The sequence below is a fragment of the Octodon degus genome, unplaced genomic scaffold (assembly GCF_000260255.1).
Source record: "Octodon degus isolate 3935 unplaced genomic scaffold, OctDeg1.0 scaffold00126, whole genome shotgun sequence".
Lineage (NCBI taxonomy): Eukaryota > Metazoa > Chordata > Mammalia > Rodentia > Octodontidae > Octodon > Octodon degus.
The window spans coordinates 1,306,570-1,328,421 of record NW_004524702.1 but is presented as its reverse complement, the minus strand read 5'-3'; the positions used below and the strand labels follow the sequence as shown (position 1 = coordinate 1,328,421).

General features: G+C 53.0%; 1 protein-coding gene and 1 pseudogene across 9 annotated transcripts in view; one reads left to right on the top strand and one right to left on the bottom strand.

The window, feature by feature from the left end:
• The window catches only part of Ulk4 (unc-51 like kinase 4), a 380,871-nt gene that overhangs the window by 106,483 nt on the left and 252,536 nt on the right, over window positions 1-21,852 (top strand). The window lies entirely within an intron of this gene.
• Window positions 15,205-15,600, bottom strand: LOC101590245 (annotated as a pseudogene).

The window sequence follows — 21,852 nt, the reverse complement described above, 5'->3', positions numbered from 1 at the left end:
GGCAGGACAGGAGTGTGTGGCTGGGCCAGAGGGTCTGGGCCTCCCAGCTCTTCTCTCCTCTGTCCCCCATCCCTCGAAGGCACAGCAGTTGCTCGTGTCCTGTAGGCTCCTTTCTGAGCTGTTTGGCTGGCTCTGTTGAAGCCCAGGAGATTCCTGAAAGTCCAGTTTGATGTCTTTGTCTCACCCGGGCTTTGCCCGGAGCCAGAGCCTGCGTGTCTGGAGTGTTTCCGGCATCACCCTGTGTTCCCCACGAGCTCTGGCTGTGCTGTATTGAGCCCGCACCCTCTGTCCTCTCTTGCCCTCTCCCCTCCTCTTGCCCTTTCCCCTGCAGTCCGTCAGCATACAGAGCTGCTGCACTGGGGCTTCTCATGTGCCTCGCCTGACTCCACGCTCTTCCCAGGGCCAGCCAGCTGCCTTCCTGTGGTCAGGGATGACTTCTTCAGGGAGCATCTGGTCACTCCAGCTAACGTCCTGCCTGCCATTCAGCCTGGACTGAAAGGAGTGCAGCTGGCCCGACGGAGCCTGCCAGAGCCTGGCATGCTGCTTCCGGCCTCTGATGAGCATGGAACCCCTCAGTGAGGGAGGGGCGGTCCCGTTCTCTGCTGCTTGCTTTCTGTGGCCATGGGGCAGCAAGCTGAGCTGGAGAGCAGCCAGGGAGAGAGGGCTCCGCTGTCCTGCATGGTGTGGCAGAGGCAACATGTCTGTCCTGGGGTCTCCAGGGCCCCCACCCCACTGGCTCCCTTCCAGCCCTCTCCCCCTGCTTCATGAAGCTGTCTGGATGAGGCTTGGAGGAGGTGAAGGAGTCAGCAAGCCCTGCTGATTCCAGTCTCCTATGGATGACACCTTCCCTTGAAGGCTGAAGAGCGGGAAGACAGGGCAGCCCTTGGGAGGCAGAACCAAAGGAAGTGACTAGAAAGCATGTCAGCCATGAGGGAAGCTCTGGAGAGGCGGCTTTTTGGGAATGTGAGGGAGGGCAGGCTCACCTAATGGCACTGGCTTTGAAAGGCTGCGGGACAAGCTGTGGGCCGCACGGGGCTGCTGGCAGACCTGAAAATCATGCCACGTGGAAACCATCAGGATGGAGCCCAGGTCCTCTGGGCCCCACAGCCCCGTGCCAGTGGCTCCAGAGGGCAGAGACCAGTGGTATAAGTCTTCTGACCAGAGATGTGATGGCTATCACCTTCTGCCAAACGTGCTGTTTGCTGTCTCTGTGCGGAACAAGCATGAAGTTCAGCTGGATGAGCTCTTTGGGTGGTGGGAAGCCGAGAGTGGGTCCGCTTGCCCTAGGGGCTTCCTGCTACCTGCCAGGGGAGAGGCTGTGCTCTGCCTAGAGGACTGGGGAGGCTGGACTGGAGCCGGGCACCCTGGAGGCTCAGGTGGGACGTTGCAGGAGGACTCGATTGGTCCCCAGCAGCCTGGAAGCAGCTCTAAGCAGCATGAGCTGGGAAGGCCACACACACAGGGCCCAGATGCCGCTTGCAGAGAGCAGGAGCGTGGCAATGAGGGGCTGGCTCTGTAGGCTGGGCCTCGCTCTTCTCCAAAGCTGGCAGGGTTGCCAGTGGCCTCAGCCAGGGCCAGGGCTTGAAGTATCTACTTAGGAAAGCCCTCTGCCCCAATGCAAGCTCACAGCGGTGATACGTGGGTGTCCCCTTCTGCAGCACTGACGCCTGGTCCCTGTAGGACAGGGCATCTGTCCTCACCTTACCCCGTGCACCTCTGGCTGGGCTTCAGTGTGTTGCGTGGTGGTGGAAATAGCCAGCCAGGCATCGCTAGGTTCAGGCCTTCTCTAACATGAGGCCAAAAACCAAGCACAGGGGGAGGCAGTAGGGACTCAGACCAGAGCCAGGGACAGCCAGGTAACACAAAAAGTAATGCAGGTGGCCAGAAACCTCCCAGAAAAGCTACTTAAAATGCAATTGAAAACCCCACTGTCACCTACTGCGTTGGCTGTGCGTGGCAGTGCATTCTCTTCAGGGCTGTGGAAATTGGCAGTCGCAGACTGTGCTGGGGATGCAAAGTGCTGCAGGTCTTAGGGAGAGACTCTGGCAGTCAGAAGCGTTCTGGGTCTTGGAATGCTTGCAGTTATGTATGAGTGTCCTAGGGATGGGACCTAGGTCTAACATGAAATTCACCCATGTTGTGTTCTCCTTATGCACATAGATGCTAATTTTGTGCAGTGTCTTAGTTGTGGCTGGATATTGATTGGCCTGTCACATGAGTCAATTCCTTGTGTTGATTAGAAAAAGCTCCAGAGAGTGGAGCTTTTCCGATTTGGGACTTCTGTGGTGAGGATGCTCGCTTACTATCTAGGGAAACTGTGTATGTATTTGCCTTTTGCTGCAGGCATCTTGCTTCTAGATGGCAGGTATGTGGCAGCATGTGGGAGTGACAGCACATGGCCTCAGTGCTGGCAAGAGTGAAGCTGCCCAGGCCCCAGCACCAGGAGGCGGCCTCAGAGCGCCAACTTCTCCCTTCGCTTTCTGTCCCTGCTGTCCCAGGCTGGCATGGTGCCCACTGTGGACCCCAGTTGCCGAGGGTGACCTTTGCTGCTCACAGGCACAGGCTTGAGGTGGTGGCTGCTGCTGAGTCTCCCTGAACCCAGGGGCTGCGGAGCCCTGCGTTTTGCTGGTTTGTGGCTGGGGCTCATGCTCAGCTTCAAGGGCAACCTTCTGGGCTGGCACCCACGCAGAGCCATGGGCAGGGTTGCCTTGGCCTGTATCTCCTGCTCCGGGTCTTTCGCTCTCTCCTGCCACTGTCGGTCTCCCCTGGTTGGCAGGCTCTCCTGCCCATGGCTGACAGAATGGGGCCTTCTTTCCTCCCAGCTCCCTTCTGAGTTGCACTGGAGCAGCAGGAGTGAGGCTTCCCAGAAGGATATCTCTCGGTTTCTTTGTGCCACATCCAGGAACCAGAGCGTGGTGCTGCCCTGAGAAGGCATGCGGAGACCTCCAGCCACGGCCACGGCGGTTTCCCGCAGCTTCCCGAGAAGGGCCAGAGCAGCTTCACGGCTGTATGAGGCAGCGTCTTACTGGAGAAGCAGGCGCAGCGCATGATACACAGATGTGTAAGAAGACACACAGCGGCTCACGGTGGCCAGCCGCAGCCGGTGAGGAAGCGTGCAGAGGGCATCTGCCCACGGGAGGCTGGAGCAGGCAATCCAAGGCCTAGAGCTCCCTGCAGTGTCTGTGCAAGTCTGTATCAGGAGGCCCATGGTCTGCAGTGGAAAGTTCAAGAGTCTACACCGGAAGGCTCCAAGGCAGAGGCTGAAGAGTCAGCGCTAAAGCCAGGAGATGATGTCCAAGCTGAGGGTGAAGACTGGAGCTCCCCCGAGGCACAGTCTGTCCTTCGTCATTTCTCTTTTTACTATCCAGGGCCTCAGGGACAAGCTGTCCTAAGGGCTGTCCCCTGTACCCTAGGGTTTAGGTAAGGTTCTGACACAGTCAATCAGCCATCGCACCAGCCTCCCACATGGTCCCTAAGAACAGGCACAAGCAGGGAGCGTTTACTAATCAGGAAGGAAGAACGGGAGGTTAAATTAGAAATCAGCAAAAGTAGCAGTTGGAGAAGAGGGCGAGGATGAGGAGCGGGCGGCGGGCTCTGCTCTTCCCTAGTGTGCCTGCTCGAGGGCCCCAATGTCACCAGGGTGCAAGTACTGTACATAAATAAAAAACAAAAGCGATAGCGTGCAGCCTTCCATTGGGCGCGGTCTGTGTGTCAAGTCTGGGGAGTAGCTTCCACTTTAAACTGCCCTGGAGTCACAGGTTCAGGGCAGCATATTTCTTTAGGGATTTATTTTGGGCACCAAAAATCCAATGAAGCAATCTAAAACTGCACCCACTTTTCCTGTTGTCAATTTGATGTTCGTATTGTTTCTTGAAACTACATATATGGTAAGAGAAAACCAACAGTTATGCCAATTTCATGCATAGCCGAGATTTTCCAGCTCGAGGAAAGCATTAACAGTGAAATGCAAGACACGAGCCCATAGTCTTTAGTTGGAATCAGAAGCGTTAGGACAAACCCTTGCTTCATTTTTCCACCCATTGAAAGAAGCTGTGTATTTCATGTTGTGTCGACCCCTGCTGGGCTGTGGTGCTGCCCTCTTGGAAGGGAAGCCGCAGACGTGGTGGCTCGGAGGGCATGAAGTCACTGCCGCTCAGGTCTGGCGGCTCCGAGCCCCAGAGTGGGGCTGCAGGTCTGGCTTCTCCAGGACTGGGGGAGGCCGGCCCTCTGTGCGTCCAGCTCAGCCGCCCCTGGCGGGTTGGGGCAGCACCTCAGCCTTTGGGCTCTGCTGGCCGCTGACCTCCAGCCGCTCCAGAGGCCTGCGCCTGGCTCCTGCCTGCCACCGCTGGGCTTGTTTCGGTGCCTGAAGCTGTGGGCCTGTGGCTTCCTTGCTTGCATGCTCTTTGTTGTCCTCTTTTGGTGACTCAGGATGTATACCCTCCTCTTCCGTTTTCTGGAACGACCATGTAAATGTATTTCCACGTTTGATCGATTTCTCGAGCGAATTCATCTGAGCCTGAAGATTTTTTTGGGGGAAGTTGAAAATTATGTACTCAGTTTCTTCAGTGATTACAGGGCCATTCACATTTTAAAAATTTTATTTGGTTGAGCATTGGTAGTTTTTGATTTTCAAAGACTCAGTCCTTTATTTCTAGCTGTTTGCGTTTGGGAGCACAGTGCTTTGCTTGCTTCCCTTACGTTTTAAGTGCTAAAGAATTCGCAATGTTGTTTCTGATATTGGTGAGTTAGCCCTTCTTTTTGTTCTTGGCAGCCTTGTAATAGATTTATCACTTGTCACAGTTTTATTTTGAGTTACTAGCTTTTTACTTTCTCCATTACCTGGTTCTCCTGGTGTTTTTTTTTTTTTTTTTTTTCTGCTTGCTCGGTTTTACCCTTTTCTTAGTTTCTCCAAGTAGAAACTGAGATTACTTATATTGAGTTCCCATTTGGAAAAGGCCTTGTGTATCATTTAGTGCCTTAAATCTCCTCAGTTAGGCTTTTGCACAGATTTTGATTTTACGGCATTATTCAGTTCATTGTAGCCTTTTTGTTTTCCCACCTGAATCATGTATTATTTAGAATTATGTTATTTATTTGTCATTGTTTAGAGATTTTTTTTTTGTTGGCATTCTAATATGGGTAGTTTGACTTCCTATGGTGAGTAAGCTGAGGTTTCAGTTCTTTTAGACTCCTCGGGGTTGATTCTGTGGTTGAGCAAGCGCTGCACCTTGGTGCAGTGTTCTGAGTGCGTCAGTGAGGCCCGCTGCTCAGGTGCGCTGTGGCTTGCTGTGGTTCTGCCTAGTATTTCTCTTTGTGAAAAACTGCACTGTGCAGGTTGGCCAGACGGTGCAGCCGCGCTGGAGTCTGTCCATTGTGAAGCGTTTTTACTTGCTTGTATTCTCAGCCTATTTTCACTTCCTTATGTTTAGAGAACTTTCCTTAGCTTTTCTTTAGTGATAAATTTGATATTTAAAAGTTGTTTTGCTTTGAGAAATCTTTCTGCCCCTTTATTACTAAACTGTATTTTATTATACTCATAACTTGTGGTTGACAGTTCTCTTGCTTCTTATTTTTTAGTCTTTAAAAATGTTCTTCTCTCCTCTAGCCTCTGTGATTTTGTGTTGCGGCTTTAAATCTGACTTTTGGATTAGTATTTCTTTGTAACTAACATGCCACTTTCCTCCAGATTGCTGGAAGATATTTTCTTTGATTTGGGATTTAGGAATTTATTATTTTTGTTTTTGTTTTTATTTTTTAATGAATTTGGTACAGGGTCTCACTATGCAGCTCAGACTCATTGTGATCTCCTGTTTTCTGCCTTCCCAGCACTGGGATTGCAAGCATGGGCCACCCAACTGGTCTCGGTGCCCAGCTCAGCGTGCCTGGGCGCGGGGCTGGTGTGGTATGTAGTGCCAGGGATCGAACCCGGTCCCTGCGCTTGCCTAAGCAGGTGCTTAGTCTGCTGCGCTATCTCGCTGGCCCTGGATTTAAGAATTTACTGTGTATGTTTGGTGTGGATTCTTTGGATCTGTCCTATTCAGAACTTGCTCAGCTTGTTGGATCTGCAGGTTTGTCTGTGTCTTCGCAAGCATGGCTATTCCCCAGGCATCATTTCTTTAACTCCCCGTAGTTCTCTTTTGCCCCTTGTTCTCGGACATGTTCAGTTCCAGTGTTAATAAATGTAAGGCACTTTTAGCCTCCAGCAGGGTTCTGAGTATTTTTAATTTTGTCTCTCTTATCTCTGTTGCTCAATTTTAGAAACTGAATTTTTTGTCCTCGTATTCACTGATTCTGTTTTCTTTTATATGTATTCTGTGACTGGCTCCATCCACTGAAGGCTGTACCTTAGTTATTACATTTTTTTAGTTATGAAGTTTATATTTGGTTTATTTTTATGGCTTCTTTTATGTTTCTGAGATTTTAAATTCTTCATTAGCTTTAAGAGAACTGGCCTCAAAGTGCTTGTCGCATGTTCTAGCACTGATTCATGGTGTCTTATCATCTGTTCCTTGTCTTTTTGACTTGAGTTGCGGTTTTCCTGGTTCCTGTGTTGGTTGGCAAGTAGTTTTGGTGATGGACGGATGTTTGGTACTGGACATTTGGGTGGCCAGGAGATTTGGGTCTCTTGCTCGTGAGCCGTGTTGTGCTCGGTGGGGCAAGCCCTGGGCCCCACAGGGATGACTGGGCAGGATGCTGCTGGGCTCTGCCTGCTTCTTCCAGATCGCTGCCCACCCAGCAGGGTGCAGAGAGCCAGCTGCCTGCTGGGGCTGGAGTCACTCCTGTCTGCTCCTGCCCCACAAGGGAAGAGATTTGTCCTCCTCTGTTAAGTCTAGCAGCCCCACTCCTTCTGCTAGGGACTTGGAGTGGGCTGCCTGCTCTCTAGGACAGGGTGGCAGTAGGAGAAAAAGTCGGAGGGCCTGCTGAGACAGAGGAGGATGGTGAAGGACTCTGGTGTGGCTTTCTGGTCATGTGTCGCCAGGGCAGGGTACGTAGCTGTTGAGGCTTCCTGTTGGGATACTGTCCTCAGGCTGGTGTCCTGGCAGGGGAAACAGCTGTGTTTCTCATCACGGAGAGAAATACTGAGCACCCATAGCTTAAAGGAGTGGGTTACTTGGCCCACTGCTTTTGGAGGGTTCAGCCCCGGGCCAGCTGGCTGCAAGGCAGAAATAGTGTGGTGTGCAAGACTAGGGGTGGGGGAGGTGTGCTGTGTGTGGTCACGTGGTCAGGGAGCTGGGCGGAGACTCACCCCAGCTCCCGCCTCTCCCGCCAGGGCGCCTCCAACAGTGTAGGAGCTCTCCTGAGTCTTCCTGTCTTGCTCATAGCGTATCTGGTGATTATTAGCTAGAAGAGGGAATGCTGAGGAGCAGAGGGCTACTCTGTCTTTGCAGGATTGCAAATCCCGAGTCATTTTTAAACATCACTTATGAAAGTGTGAGTTGCTGTGGCTACTGGGGAGGTGACTTGGACGCGTCTGTGACCATTCGCAGTGGCCACTTGGGCTTCAGCGGGCCTGCCTTGCTGCTTAAATTCTGTAGGCACTTCGTGATGTGGGCACGAGGGCATCCGGTGCAACATGGTTCTGGTGGTGCACATGCTGAGCTCCATCGGCATGGAGACATTTCAGTAAATGACGACACCACTTAATCTGAATGACTCGGGCCAGTTAGGAGGGATGCTCATTATGTAGAGACGAGTAGAAGGATAAGGCGGAGCACTGTGTTGTGAAGATACTTTGTAACATAGCACACGTGGCAAAACACTTATTTGTGCCTTTGTATGAGATTCCAAATAATACCAAACTGTTTGAGAAGGAGTAGGGTAGGGAGTTCAGTCACTGATACCCTGTGTCAACTTGAGAAGTCTAGAGGTCCAGTGACTGTCAGCCAGCAGCTGTACGTCCTGGGGAGTACAGCTCATGCCCTTACCCTGGGGTGTTGTCCGTTGCGTCAGCTGGAGAAGCTTGGGGGTCTAAGCCACTCGGCAGGGGCCTGGAGCTCCCTTTGTGAACATCTGCAGGTCAAATGGAGAGGATGGTATGAGAGCTGTGCCCGCCTGGGGGGCTCTGCTCGTAGGCTTGCCTGCCCTGCTCCCCTAGTGCCAGGAGGGTTGCCCTCCCTCAGCCTGCTGCCTGCTGCCCGCTGCTGTGGAGCCCTGACATGGACTGAAGCCTTCATGGACTGAGCTAACCCTTTCCTCCTTAAACTCTGGATCAGGTGTTCTGGCGTAGCAAGGAGAGGAAAGCAACTAGGCGGGAGGCTAATTACTTGTATTTGTGTTATATTTTTAGGCTGTACAATGAGAGTGGTTTTTCCTCTGATAATTAAAAAAACCCAATGAATAGAAAAGTAGAAGAAATGTTAGTAATAGGTTAGTTTTAAGTAATAAGTTCATTTTATTTATTTATTTTAATGTATTTAAAATACACAGGGTGGACAGGGTCTCACCACACAGATTGGCCTCGTAGTGATCCTCCTGCTTTCACCCCCCCAAGCGCTGGGATTACAGGCGCGTGCCATCGTGCCCAGTCTCACCATTTTAGCTTGCCTCAGGGGTGGGGCCAGCATGGCATGTTGGGGATTGAACCCCAGCCCCTGCATCTGCATAAGCAGGCGCTTTAGTCCACTGAGCTATCTGGCCAGCCCAATAAGTTCATTTTAAAAGTTGAAGATCTCTAAGATAGTAAAAGTTCAGACTTTTAAATTTAATTTAGTAGTAGTAATTATTCTCAGACCAAATATTGAGTCTGTGGAAAAAGGTTGGCGTTTGCTGTTTTGTGCTTTGTAGCCTGGCATTAGTGTGTGTAAAGTGTGCAGCTGTGTATAACCGTGTGCAGAGAGGCCACGTGTGGGCCACATGCGTTTTGTTCCGATGCATGGTGGTATGCACATGGATGGGGCCGTGTTCCTCCTGTGCCCTGGAGTGGCGCCGGCAGCAGGGCTTCTGCCTGACAGCCGAGCCCTGAGGCCACACCTGCGATAGCCTTTGCACATCTGTTGAGATTTTCCTGCTCCAGCCATCGTTGGCGGCCTTTGCAGTCACATTTCAGCACGTTTTCTGTGATGCCAGCCCTCAAGTCTAGCTAGCACTATACAGGTGACAAGGCTGAGCATCAGGATCCGATGAGAGTGAGCTGGTGGCCCTGGCGCCCACCCTCGCTCGGAATGGCTCCGTGCTGTGCTGTGGGCTGGGCATGTCTGGGAAGACGGACAGGCAGGGCCAAGTGCGTCCTGGAGGCTCGCCACGGGCTCAGCGCCCTGCCGCCCTGCCGCCTCATGGAGCCAGTTTTCCTGGAGACTGTTGTCCCCTCTCCCAAGACTTTGCTATTAATACGGTAATCACTGAAATTAAAAAAAATGCTTTGATCTTAAAGATTTTTTAAGGAAAAGAAGTATTTACTCTGAGTATTTGATTAACTGTGTGAGAAAAAATTTTTCTCTCCTTAAACCATATAAGTCAACTCCAGATGGATTAGAGAATTACATGTTGTGAAGAAATCTAAGCAGCTGGAAGAAAGTTTGTTTCAGTGTGGGCGAAGAAGGCTATTCTCATGAGAGCGGCTGGAGAAGCTGTGAAGGGACGCGCTGATGGCTGGGCTGTGGATGAATTCGAAGCTTCTATATCTCTAAAGTTGAAAGCAAAATTGATGTAATAGCAAAACTATTAAATTTATATGTCATGTGGTAATTTCCATACTTAGCGAGTTTCATAATGATAGGAATATTGGGCTCCATTGATAATTGAACCCAACTGAAAGTGATGGCCGAGTACTCTGTGCCCATAACATTGGCAGAGTCATGCAGCGCTAGCCCTGACTTACGTCCAGTTACAGGGAAGGGACAGCTTTTTCTCTGGTTGGTGAGGCTGCCTTTGGTGGCATTTCGTATACCCCACTGGAACACAGGCTGGTACTTGCTAGAGCTGTGAAGTGCCTAAGGAGCTGCTCTCAGGGACCGCGACTGTCCTTGGTGGCTGAGGCTTTCTCTAGCTCTGCTGTTGGATGTGGCAGTGTTCGGAGGCATCACGGGTACCTGGCCTCGCCAGGCAGCAGCCACTGGTTTCCGCAGTCACTCTTCTAGCTAGCAGATGACCCCTTTCGCAAGTGACCTTCTAGTCAGATGCAGTCATCGCTGCAACGTCCCTGGAAGCCGTCCTCTGGCAAAACACGCAGTGATAAGGAGTCCAGATGCGAAGGGGTGACCGTGGGGCAGATCACATCTGCTCTTCCACTGGCAGCCCCGTGTTCTGATGATGGTGCGTGTGGAGGACCCCCCGGACGACTGCTTGAAAGGAGAGCAGTCGCCTCCACTGTGGCTGAGCCTGGCCCTACTCCATGGATTGATGTGTGCAGAGCTGGCTAGGGTCTTTCCTTATCCCTTCAGTTGGCTTTAAGCCCTGCAGATCGGTTCAGCTAAGGTGCTGATGTGGAGTCTGTGAAACGAGGCACTGGACAGTGTTGCCTACACTGTTGTTCCCAAACAGCGTGTGTGAGCTGGGCAGCAGGGAGAGCCCAGCTCCACTCTGTCTGCCGGGAGCCTGAAGATAAGAGGCTGTGCCCCTCAGGGCATAGAAGACTGCATGCCAGAGCTGCGGCGCCGGCCCCAAACATCTCATCCTGCTCAGCTGTGTCGTGCCTCCGGCCCCTTCTGCGCATCCTTCTCTGCGTAGTGCGGCAGTGGCCTCAGGCCTCCTACCTTGCCTGGCTCACGGCTCTCACCTGCTTCTCACCACTCTCAGTCACTCATCTTCATGCCATTCCTTCACAAGTTAATACAGTCGTAGGTTCAACCCTGGATTAAAGCCTTTGTTCCAGATAACCACTATCCTAGCTGGACTCAGGACCTCTGGGCTCCTCACAGTTACAGATATGCCTTAGTGACTTTATTCTTGCCATGGTTGTGCTGGCAGTGGTAGATTGGAATTAACTCGCTAGAATTTCAGAAACTTTCCATGGGATCACAAGTACAGACTTCTGAGCTGTGGCAAAGACAGAGCAGGATTCTGTGGGTGAGACCGTAGCACGTGTCCTACTTGCTTGTGTAAGAGAGAGCCCAGTTACTAAGCATGCGTATTCCCCAGGCAGCACCATGACATTTTCAGTAAGCCATTCCTCATGTCTGTTAGGCCAGTGCCTCTGGGTGATGGAGGGCTTCCTGAGACCCTGGATTTTGTGCGCACGAGCCCACTGCCACGTCTTGTTTGCTGTTAGTCTGCTTGGAGGCTTATTACATGGGTTACCATGGTAGTAAAAGAGGCTTTTTGAGGCCTGCGCTCCTGGAGTGGCAGCTTATGGCAGCAAGTAGACAACGTGGAAAGGGGCCACGTGCGGGTTCAACATCGGTTCTGCTTGTTGGCTGCAGTGCCAGTGTCCTGGTCATTGTTGGTCAGGGGCGTGTGGCCTCTGCCTTTGTCACCCTGCCCTATGCTTGTGGGTGGCTGAAGGAACCTGCGACTGCCCATTGTTCAGCTCGGTCTCTCGTGCAGGTGACCTGCTCCCATGGCAGGCCCCTGGTGTGCTTGGTGCTCAGGTTAAAGACCCCTAAGTCCTGCTGCAGGGTCTCTCAATGTCAGAGTCTTGTGCTGTCTAGAGCAGCTGTTTCCCAAGGATGAAAAGTGCCCGCAGAGGAGAACTGGTGTCGCTTTCCCTGCCGGAAGGTCAGTGCTGCGACTCTGGTGCTTCCTGTGGCTTGTGGGTCGCAGATGCACAGAGCAGCCCAGGATGAGGCCTGGAGGCAGCGCAGGCGTACTGCTGCTGAGATTGTGGCCCGCCTGGGTGGTCTCAGAAGAACGCGTGAGAAGGCCTTGAAGGCGCTGTGCACTGCCTCTTGGGTTCCCAGAGCTCTGCTGTCTCCGTCTTTGTTTTGGTCATGGCCAGCAGAAGCAGCAGCCTTGTCTTGGGCCTGGAGGATGTCTCAGAGCCCTCACTGGAGTGGGAGGCCCTGGAGCCCCGGGGCTTTGTCCTCTTCCCTCTCACCGAGCTGTGGACTCCTCCCCAGGTCCCATCAGCTTAACGTACCCCGAACAGTGCAGAGGTGAAGTTCAGAAGCCCCATGCAGACCCTGCGTGGCGAGGGCAGGAGCGTTGCTGCAGCATCATGGGGAGTGGTGCGCGTGGCGAGTCGAAGCCAGCATGTGCCTGCCACCGGCCGGCCCACTCCGCTGTCCTGTGGTATAGAGCAGTCCTTTCGAGGTCATTATCCCAGGAGGATGCCCTGGCAGCGCAGGCTCTCTTTGGAGAGAGAGCACATAGGGATGGCAGCTGCCAAGTGTCACAGGAATGGATATTTGAATTTGGGGTGCTGTGCTGTCACTGTTCAAGATGTACTGCAGTCATTCCCAAGCATCTGTACCGGCCAAGTGGGCCATTTATGTGGAGGCCTAACTGATGCAATCACCGCTTACGGTCTTGCTGTTGGTACTAATTTTAGGAGTTGTTTCCCTGCTTATATGGCTTGTTGCCTAGGCAGAGAGGGGCTTTCTAGACTTCCAGTTGTTCCTTCTTATCATCCAAGTCCCCCCATCACTGGGCAGCTGGCCAGGGGCGGGCTCCACAGTTACCGCACAGTAGGTCTGTTGCAGTTATATTTTAGGAAGTAGGGAACGAATCCCAGAGCAGCCTGTACATATGTAGGGCGCAGTGTCGTTTGAATTGGGGCCAAAGCCACTTATCACCTGGCCACCATAAGCTGAGAGACAAAGATTTTAATTACAGGACGAGGTACTGAGCTGGGCAGTGAATTTGCTACAGCTCTGGCAGAGGATGGCAGAGAGAAGACGCGTCTCACTTAAAGCAAACTGTCCCTGCCGTGCAGGGTGGCCGTGGCAAGCTACAGAAGGTGCCTGGACGAAAGCGGGCATGGAGTGGGGCGAGCAAAGCCGAGCACTGCTTTGCTGCTCTAGGAGTAGTGTCCTGCTGGCCGAGGACCCAGTCACGAGGAGAGGAGACCACCTCCGGGTGAACCCGGCAGCTCTGGGCGAGCTGTGTTGCAGAGCTCCCCGAGGAAGCTGGTGTCGCCGCCACCGCGAGGCACAGTCCAGCTCCAGTGTGGCGTCGCCGAGCAACACAGCCCTGCAGGGTCCGGCCACAGCCTGCACTGCCCAGCCGCTGCTCCCCTCTGTGCCGTAGTCCTGTCACCTGGTGCCAGCAGAGAGGTTTCCGGTGAAACAGGATAAAAGCAAGAGCAAGGCCACACACAGCACTCTCAGGGGGACACGAGTCCTCTGTGGAAACACCAGCAAACAGAGACACCCTTTTCTCCTGCTCTGTGTTGGGGTGATTTGTTGTTGGGGATCCCATTCATTTTCCTCCTGCAGCGAGGCTGCCTGGCATGCATGCAGGGTGGGGTGCATGTGCGGTTCACGTTCTATCCAGAAGTGCAAGGCCTGGAGTGGCAGCGGGGGAGTGTGGGGGTATCTGCAGGAGATGAGGTGGGGTGGGCAACTCCCACTGATGGTCATAAGCTGGGTGGGGCCAGCAGGGGGTGCTGGGGAGGTCGGGAGCAAGCACCTCCTGCCTGGCCTGCTCAAGTGCGTATCAGCGTCCCGGAGCCTCCTCAGAGCTCTCAGATCCCACGGCAGCTGCACTTGGGTGTTTAATGATTTTTCTACCCAAAGATTACTGTTGCAGCAGATTACCCATATCTCACTGGATATGTGGCAGTCCTGTTCTTCAGTCCTTTGTTGCATGTTACTGTCATTAATATTTTGTGTAGTGTTGGGGATTTAATACAGCATTCACACAGAGCTACATCCCCACCTCTTATATAATGTGTATACATATACTATACATATTACATATGTATATATATAGTTTGTTTTGAGACAGGGTCTCACTATGTCATTTAGGCCCCAACACACTTTGTAGACCTGGTGGACCTTGAATTTGTAGCAATCCTGCCTCAGCTTCCTGAGTACTGGAATTACAGCTGTGTGCCATCGTGCCCAGCTCCACCCCTTTGATATTTTGAGGCCAAGTTTTATTAATTTGCTAAGTGGTCCTGCCTAGGCTTTAGCTTGGGATCCTCCTGCCTTAACCTCTCTGAGTGTGAGAATTAGGAACGTGCACCGCCACAGCTGGTGTGGGATTCTCACTCTTCTCTGCTCTTGCCCCAGTCATTCAGCAGGAGCTCTGACTGTTGATCGGCTTTCGTTAGCCTCGCCGTTTCCACGTTTCTCCCTGGCTTCTCGTCTGAGCCGCCCCAGTTTCCCCGACGGGCTTCCTTCCGGCGTCTGAGCACCCATCAGGCCATGTCAGTGCTCCTCACTGAGTGTCAGGTTTGAGGCTCTTACTGTGGTCTGGGAGTCCTCCCGGGGCCCTGTGGCCTCTTCCTACACGCGTGTGCTTTGTGTGCTTGTTTTGTGATGCTGCCCAGCCCCAGCTGCTTGCTGCTTCCCTCACTCGGGTCTCTGTGGAGACCTCATCGGGTCAGGAGATTCTTCTTCCCGTGTGAGCGTACCATCCCCGAGCTGTGTCCGCATCATCTGGAAGAAGCTCAGCACGTGCGTTGTCCCTGAAGGAAGGACCTGATGTCAGCAAGAGCCCTGTGCTTCCTGGGCTCGTTGTGCCGTAGGGTTGGCTTTGCAGGCATTATCAGAGCTGCGAACCAGCCGGGCCTGAGGTGTGAGGAGCAAGAGAAAGGGCCCCTGCGACCAGATGGAACTTGTGGTGGTGCGGTGGGTGGGATCTGATTCATATGCAGACTCAGGCAGACTACTTAGATTGTCTTTCAGACGGTAGACCTTTTTACCTCGATGCCTTTTCTGTGCGCAGAACCAACCAGTCGTGGTTTTGTCGTGAAGCAGTTACAAAGTGTTGATGGCCGCTAAATACCACCTCTTTCCACATTTGGTTTCCTCTGCTGAATACAGATTCTCCTAGTAAACAACGTTCTGCTGTCTGTAAAGTCTGTTTCTCTTTTGCCGCCTGAGAGCACACACCTGGCGAGGGGCTGGGGGCGAGGGGCTGGGGGCGAGCGGCGGGCATGTGGCCCAGGGCGGGGCGTGTATTCAGTGCTGTGTCTCTGCCGCTGTTTGAGAATGATGTAGTCTTTGCCCCAAGGAGAGTCTGCTGCAAACTATGGTAACGAAGCAACACATTTATCAATTCTATAACAGCTAATTTAGATTTTAGAGAAAAGTTGATTCCTTATAGACAAGTGTGAATTTGCTTTCTTTTTTTTTCCTAAAGTGAACCAAAATTTTTATTCATTCATTTCTTGCATTTGAAGTGTTCTTTGATGATATCCTTGTCCTGTGATTCTTTGTTATAATCCTTAATCACCACACAACTGCAACCAGCCACTTTACGGGGTTTTCCCTCACAGTCAGTCTTACAGAGGGCCACCCATTCCCCGAGTTTCTTGTCGTCAACCTTAATTAGTTGGATTTGGTGCTCAGCACAAAGGGCCTCCACTAACTCTACATACATAGGCTTATCGCAGTTAGATACAAGCACGCAGAGACGGGCCTGGCGCTTGTCTAAGGCTTTGGCGGCTTCGCAAATTCCACACGCAAGGCCATCGTGGATGAGGGTGGTCTTCAGCACCTCTTGTAAAGCAGTACTGACGTCCATGACACCTCCGGCAGCAATGTCTTCCTCGGCCATGGCGGTGGGTTATAGGTGAAGCCGAATCTTGAACACACCCGAGCCTCCGCCTCCGCATGACTCTGAGGCGGCAGGGAAAGAGCTGAATTTACTTTCTTACAGTATACTTTGGGGAGATTTTGGTTTCTTAACTCCCTGGCTACTGAAAGATACACAGTTCCCTTTTGTCTGTCCTGATTTGGGGCACACACTACTGGCCTAGAGGATTCCTGGAACAGGAAGGAAAACTCCACTGTGGATAGCTCATCCCTATTTGAGTCAGGGTCACCCAGGCCTGTTGCTCCCCTAACTGCCCCCCACACACAAGGAAATCCGTCTGCAGCCACAGTGTTTCCTGCCTAGATTCTCACACCTGGCAGAAACCAACTGGGTCTAGGAGGGAGGATGGCGGGGTGAAGACAGTGAGTGGGTGAACTGGAGTCAGGGATTAACATATTCAAGGAATGTGAAAGTACAGGTGTGTCAGTAGAAAACTAGAACGATAGTAACAAATGAAATGGCTGTTGTGGAACTGGAAAATACAGTTGCCGAAAGCAAAATCTTGCGGATTGGGTTGATCTGACCTGGCTGAATAGAGATTTAATATGCCAGAGTTATATGGGATCAGTACAGAGACAAAAGAACATGAAGCTGGAGCAGGAGAAGCTGGGGGCCGACGCACACCTGGGGATTCATCCCGATTGTCACAGCGGACTGTGCTGGAGCATCACTGGGCCGTCTTTGGAGGGTGCGTCTTGCGTCTTTCGCAGGAGCTGTACTTCCAGGCAGCTTCGCCTGAAACAGCTTTGTCCCACTGCGCCTGTTATGGTTTGGATCTGAATGTCCCTACAGAGCCTCACCTGGCCATGGGGGGCAGCCTTTGGGAGTCTAGAGTTTGTGATTGGTTTGTGGTCCAATACGGGGATTAAGGGTGTGAGCTGCACTCCCCTGAGGGCCAGCAGCCTGCATACAACATAAGCGCCAGAAAGAGGCTTGTCCCTTCTCTTTCTCTCTCTCTCCTTTTCTGTTGCTTTTGCTGTCTTCTCTGGCCCTCTGCCATGTGCCCCCCTGCTTTGGACCCAGCTAATTATGGACTGAAACCTCCATACACTGTGAGCTCAATAGGCATCTCCTTCCTTAACTCTGAGTGTCAGGTATTTTGTCCCAGCACGGAGAAAAGCAAGGTAACGGCAGCCTTCTGCCAGGCTGCTCCTACCTGGAGCCAGGCAGTGGGGAGCTGAAAGCCTGGAGCCGGAGCTGGAGCCAGCTCCTCCTCTCGCTGGCAGGTGTGAGGGGTTCAGTCCCAAGGATGGGAAGGCTGGCTGAGGACGAGGAGGTCACCAGGGCTCAGGGTGCCCCTCAGCCGGGCTCTGCCGAGTGTGGGCTTTTGCCCTTCTTCTTTCACCCATCGTTTCAGAGTTCCTTTTCAATGAGCAGCACCAGGCAAGGGTATACTGTTTGGAGAAAAGATGAAATTAGATTCCCACCTTACTGTAGGATGAATTGGATTACACCGAATTGAGGACCTCAGTGTGAAAGGTGAAAAGGTGAAAGAAGAGCGTTGCGAAGGGGAAGAAGGATAAGAAGAGCGATCCAGCCCCGTGTTAATCGCTGTGACAAGTGGCTTCTCTCACTGTAACGAAGTCCTGAGAAAGCTAACTTAGGAGGATGGGTTTCCTTTGGCTCCAGGTTCCCAAGGATCCAGGCTCTGGTAGCGAGCCTCTGATGATGCTGGGGGTGGAGCCGCTCACCTCCTGGAGCCTGGGAGCGCCGGAGAGGAGAACGCAGTGGTGCAGCTGCCTTTACCTTCTCCAACCCCCGGCCCTGAAGGAGCCACCCCGCCCGGTAGCACCAGGACTGGCACTACTTGGACACGGGAGCATGTGGGGATGCCTGCAGACCAGCCACAGAAGATCAAGAGCGTGATGGCAGCGTGAGCAAATTATCTCGTTCTCTCATCTTTGTCATCAGACTGTGGCTTCCCATGGAAAGGACAAGGAAAGATGTCATCTTGATGCGATGTTTTCTTATGACACCTTAGCAAAAAGGAAATGTAACAAACAAATGTGAAAATGTGCTTATTATTAGTGACGATGAGAACCTAAGACTTGGGGAGGGCATTGACTGCTACTCCTGGTGTTCATGAGCCTGTAATGCAGGAAAGATGCGCCCTGGTGGAAGGAGTTGGGACTGCTGCTTGGGCGCCGTTTGGCAGTGGCAAAGAGGTGGAAGTCCAAGGCTTTGTCTCTGCATTGACTCCAGCATCCGTGACCCTGGTGCTGCAGGAGCGGAGGAGGCAGCTCTGTCCACCGCAGCCCTGCTCGCCTGGAGCCAAAGCTGGAAGCGGCGCTAATGTCTCCCAGCGCGGGCCAGTAACTGATGGTGGTTCAATGGGTGTGTTCTCGCACAGCGCTGGTCTGTGGGCGTCTCGTTTCCTTGAGGGACGCACTGTGACGCTTCTTACAGGAGGAGTAGTGGCCTCAGGGCCACAGAGAGGCCAGGCTCTGAATTCAGAAGCAGGGCCTCTGTCCCGAATGCTCTGCGAGCTGGAGGCAGGGAGCGAGGTGGGAAGCAGAGCTGGCCCTCTCCAGGAGTGTGCTCTTCAGCAGGGCGCGATGCCGAGCTTCATCGTGGAAGGGTGGGCGATGGGACAGCAGCTGCCAGGCACCAGACTGTTCTCACTGCGGTCTTCACAGCATTCGGACACAGCAGATGTCATTATCCAACTAATTAGAACACAGAAGCTCTTCAAGGATTTCAGAACTGTGTACAAGGTGACACTTAGAGCTGGCGCTGGGAATCACATCCAGGTGGAGTGACGTCTCTGTCCCTGTATTGTCCAGTGGAAAGCCTGGCCATGCACAAGGAGAACAGGAAGCCTGCTGGGCCTGGAGGCATAGGCCTGTGACCCCCACTTGGGAAGCTGAGGCAGGAAGGCCTCAGGTGCATGGGTGCAGAGTAAGTTCAAGGCTGGCCTGGGTTATACAGCCAGGCCCTGTCTCAAAAAGAAACAACAGCAGCAGCAGCAGAAAGACTATAGGCAGCCTAACCGGGGGACACAGGTCATAATGAAGTGGCCTACTGTTGTGCCATATTGTCTTATGTTGTTTTAAAATCCATCTGCCCCTCAACCCCATGAGGAGAGGCGTGGTCTGTGTGCCTGTGCGCAGTGTTTCCCATTTGTGAGGTGCGCCATGTCATGCTGTGTCCCTGAAGGACTTTAGAAGCAGCTGCATAGGACGCTCTGCCTTAATGCTTCACACATGCTACACTGAAGTTCTGAGTAGATGATGCAGCTCCCGGCTCTAAGGCCAAAGCAGTGCAAGGCAGAGCGGCCGTGCCTCACGCAGCGCTGCTCCAGGTGCCGCCCACGGCCTTAGGCACTGCCGTCAGTGGCTTCTGTATCTGTCTTAGTTACTCTTCTCTCGTTGCTGGGACAAATACCCGACACCCAAAATGAAGGAAGGAAAGGTTTATTTAGCTCACAGTTACTGGAGGTTTCAGTCCATACTCAGCTGGGTTCAACGCAGAGCAGCACAGAGCAGAAAAGCATCTTTTCATGGTGGCGGCAAAGAGCAAGAGCGCAAGGGAGAGGTAGCAGCAGCTCAAGCAGCTGGCTTCTCTTCCCACCTTACATTGTAATGCAAATTACCTGCCCCAGGGTAGGGGAAGTACTCACACCTATGGGTATTTCCCAGTACTTACCCACCTATGGGTAATCCCAGCAGTACTAAGACCCATAATCCCAGACTTGGGTCACACATAATCCCAGTGGATCATGAGTTAACACAAACTCTAGAAGTCCTCACCCCATGACTGCATGAGGCTTTGGGGGGACGACTAGACACAAACCATAACAGTATCTCTCTGGCTTGTTTTTATCCAAGCAAATACAAGCGTAATTTATTTTCTTTCAAATTACACCATGTTGAGCTCTGCCTATTGCAGGCAGAGCGTGTGTCCCTGTGCAGTGTGGACAGAAGCGGGCTCCGATGGATGCGCTCCTCTTGTACTCCAGCCAGTGCTCCCTCGCTGGCAGCCCTCTCCCCAGTATGCAACTATCCATGGCAGCGGTGGCTGTGTGCCATGTCGCGTGTGTCCAAGTGCATCTGCAGAGACTCTTCCTCGTGTGGGAACTACTTGGCTTTTAGACATTGCCAGCTTGTTCACACAGGGACAGAACACCCAAGACAGTGAACTTACAAAGAGGGACGGTTCCTTCCAGCGCACCGATGCCGAGGATCTCCTCATGGCTGTGGCCTGTTGCTTTGCTCTGTGGAAGGCAGTGGGTCACGGTGGAAGTGCATACTGCAGAGCAGAGTGGCTTACCTCATGGCAGCCAGGCTGCGAAGAAGGAGGGGCAGGTGCCAACTCCTCTCACCCCTTACCAGCACCCCCTGGGGGTGGCACCTTCCTCCTGGGCCCATCGGAAATGATCTGCCACCACCCGGGCTCTGTGGGCTGAGGATCAGGCTCAGGGACGTGTCACGGGGTGCGTCTGCCCCTGCATTCCCCGCTGTAGAGTCTTTTTGTGCAGCCACTGGAAAGGAGGTGCTCACACACGCGTAGAGCTCAGCTGGCTTCGTGGACATGTGGCCCAGCAGTAGACGATAGGGTAGGCTGTGAATGTCCCACAGGTTTCTCGTATGCACATGTAATCCCTGGTGTGTGGCAGGGAGAGGGAGAGGGCGAAGCAGGCGTTTCCAGGTGGGCTTGGGAGTTGATGAGGGTCAGAGGAGGCCGTCGGCGGAGCCCCTTGAGGGGTCTCTGGTGCCCGTAGGAGGGGGACCATGCACAAGGTGTGAGGGAACTCACTGGGGCTCAGAAAGTTCCTTCAGGGAAGGGCGCTGTGCTGTGCGTCCCCTCTAGCCGCTCCTTGCTTTGCACGCTCCCTTCCTGTGGGCTGCACTCTGCAGCAGCCCGAGTCCTCTTTTCTGAGGCTCTGAAAATCTGTGTTTAAGGAAAGCTGACTTATCTCTGGGTCACTAATCTCCCTCAAGATGCTCCCCCAGCACACTTACCCATCCTTCTCACCTTCTCCTGGAGCTCCTCTTGAGCTCTCTTCCGATAATGTGATCCAAACTGCAGGAAGGCAGCCGTGAGCCAGCTCATGAGCCTCGCCCACAAGGCCTCAGCTTCGTGCTCGCAGCTTCACTACGCGCCTTGGCTCTTGTCAGGATGACCATGAAAGGGAGATGTTTTGATGGATTCAGGACTCAAGGCAGGACTGCCAGGACCCCACAGCTAGAGACACTCAGGAAAGAGGTGTCCAGAGCTGCTGCGGAAAGCGGCCATGAGGTGGGATGTGTGCGCTTAAGGGCAGAGGAGGAGTTTGAGGGGTTGATGGCAGTGTGTCTTGGGTTGCAGTAATTTTTCAGTACTTACACATTTGCTGTTTAATCACATTGTGTAAACACACACACACACACACACACACACGAGTGCTCTGTCCTTTGGCTACTGGTGCTAGGTTCTCCCCTGCCAGCAAGAAGACCAGCCCAGAGTGTGAGCTTTTGATCTGCCAGAGCCGTGAACTGTGTAACTCTTTATGAGCACCTATCTCAGGTGTTCATTATTGGCACGAGAAAAGGCCTGATATGTAACTCAGTTGTGAAGGAAGTAAAGGACAGGAAGGGCTGCTGGATGCGGGTGAGTTCACACCCTGAGTCGGGGATGTCTGTGGATGGTGCGCAGCAGTCAGGTGGACTAGCCGGTGCACTCAGAGGGTGTTTGATGTATTCGCTGGCAGCGATGCTGTTCAGTGCTGCACTTCTGATTTGGGAAGGCTGCTCTGCAGAGGAGGGGCTAGGTAGGGAGATGGCCAGCGGCCATCTGGAAGGGTGGCTGGCAGCTCCTCGTCCCAGCAGCTGTGTCTCTGCTGCTCCTGCTGCATGGTTGGAGTGTGGAGCACTGACCAGGCGGCGGTCCGACGCTGCAGCCCCTGGGCAACTCCCTCATGCCGCTGCTGGCCTGCTGTGATCGTCACAACCCAGCAACTGTTTCCTGAGCCCATTCATCATGGAAGGGTGTCATGGCTTGTGATTTTTGCAAGGGGAACAGTACAATACAGGACACATTTTATAAGATTATTTTATAATGAGTTACTCAAAAAAATCACAGAGTGCAGGAAATCTGCCCACACTCTAAAGACCAGAGCATGCAGCTGAGCACTTGGATCCCGATATCCTGCACGGGTCCAGCCAGAGGCCTGGAGCCCGCGGCAGCGCCTCCCGTGAGTCCAGCCGGAGGCCTGGAGCCCGCGGCAGCGCCTCC